Source organism: Podarcis muralis, chromosome 15, assembly GCF_964188315.1.
Source record: "Podarcis muralis chromosome 15, rPodMur119.hap1.1, whole genome shotgun sequence".
Taxonomy (NCBI): Eukaryota; Metazoa; Chordata; class Lepidosauria; order Squamata; family Lacertidae; genus Podarcis; species Podarcis muralis.
The window spans coordinates 22,968,531-22,970,429 of record NC_135669.1 but is presented as its reverse complement, the minus strand read 5'-3'; positions in this window follow the sequence as shown (position 1 = coordinate 22,970,429).

Below are 1,899 nucleotides of genomic sequence, written 5' to 3'. Positions count from 1 at the left end.
CTGGAAACGATGTTCATGGTTCAGAATGTTTCCATCAAGCAAGCCATTCTTCCCGTTCATGCTATTTAGCTTATGGCACATATACATTTGCCTGCAGATGGTTGTTTGAAAACCACCTTGAGATGGCTGTTTAGAAAGGCAATTCATCAATAATATTTAACGATAGCCATTTTATGCAACGGGGACGCGGGTGGTGCTGTGGGTAAAACCTCAGCGCCTAGGACTTGCCGATCGCATGGTCGGCGGTTCGAATCCCCGCGTCGGGGTGCGCTCCCGTCGTTCAGTCCCAGCACCTGCCAACCTAGCAGTTCGAAAGCACCCCCGGGTGCAAGTAGATAAATAGGGACCGCTTACCAGCGGGAAGGTAAACAGCGTTCCGTGTGCTGCGCTGGCTCGCCAGATGCAGCTTGTCACGCTGGCCACGTGACCCGGAAGTGTCTGCGGACAGCGCTGGCTCCCGGCCTATAGAGTGAGATGAGCGCACAACCCTAGAGTCTGTCAAGACTGGCCCGTACGGGCAGGGGTACCTTTACCTTTTGTTTTATGCAACAGGGTGCTTACCTGTTTGTCGGGTGGGTGCTATTGTATGAAGTGGCTGTCGCACATATATTCTTCAACGAAACACCAAGATTGGCCTCCACTGAAGAACTTCACACAGAGACACTCCAATATGGCATCATCAGTACTGGTTGTAAACATTTTGTGCAGTTCCACAATCAAAGCATGGCAAGGATGTGCACAATTTCTCTCCTTTTTGGGGGTGCATTTTTTTTAAAAAACACCACCAAAGTGCATGTTCAGTGCCGTGTGCAGGATGTGGATAGCTGGAGAATGCTGTCTTGTGGGATTGGTGCCATTTGCAAACTATAATGGTCCACTAGCTTTACCATGTTAATCCTGCCAAAGAAATTACATCTGGGCAGGGTGTGTGTGTGTGTGTTTGAGAGGGCTAGTGTTACATGAAGCTTACTCCCTTTTTCTAAACCTTCTCCCACCTTGCAACCATCTGGTTAAACAACAAAACTTTAAGATTACAGTGGTACCTTGGTTCTCAAACAACTTGGAACCCAAACACTGCAAACCTGGAAGTCTTCCGGTTTGTGAACTTTTCCCGGAAGCCAAATGTGCTCCGTTTTGGGTGTTATGCTTCCGATCTGAGTGCCACGCTTCCATTTTGAGTGTTATACTTAGGTCTGTCTGTTTTTGCTATTTATTTTGCATTTTTGTTTTTGCGGCTTTTTGTTTTGTTTTTGTGACTGTGTGGAACCCAGTTCTGGTTGACTGAAGGTGTGACTGCAGTACATTGTTTATTGCTTTCATTTTATGGATCAATGGTCTCGGTTAGATAATAAAATCCATGTTAAATGGCTGTTTTAGGGGTTGTTTTAAAATGTCTGGAATGGATTAATCCATTTTGCATTACTTTCAATGGGAAAGCACGTCTTGGTTTTGGAAAGGACTACCGGAACGGATTAAGTTTGAGAACCAAGGTACCACTGTACTGCTTCCCTCAATCTTGGTGGGTTTTTCCAGAACAGCATGGGTTTTGCACAAGTGCCGAAGACCTTCAGAACATTGCACTAGGTACCAAGGAAAACAAGCAGTAAAAAAAAAGTTTCTAGCTTTTCCGAATGGAAACGCACAGCTGGAGTCTCAGAAGAGAGATGGCCAAGGACAGTCTTGCTTCCCCTTCCTTCTCCCTCATGACTAGCAGAATAATGTAAACACATGCAAAACTTGCTTGATTTGCATAAATTATACAAGCTGCAAAATTCCATTCTCTTTCTCCCCCCTTTAAATTATGTGCAGCGTTCACACAAGTTTGGGTATCTCTCTCACAGGCACACATAGACACGGTTGAGATGACAGTCTCTTTTGATAACAGAAACACATACATGG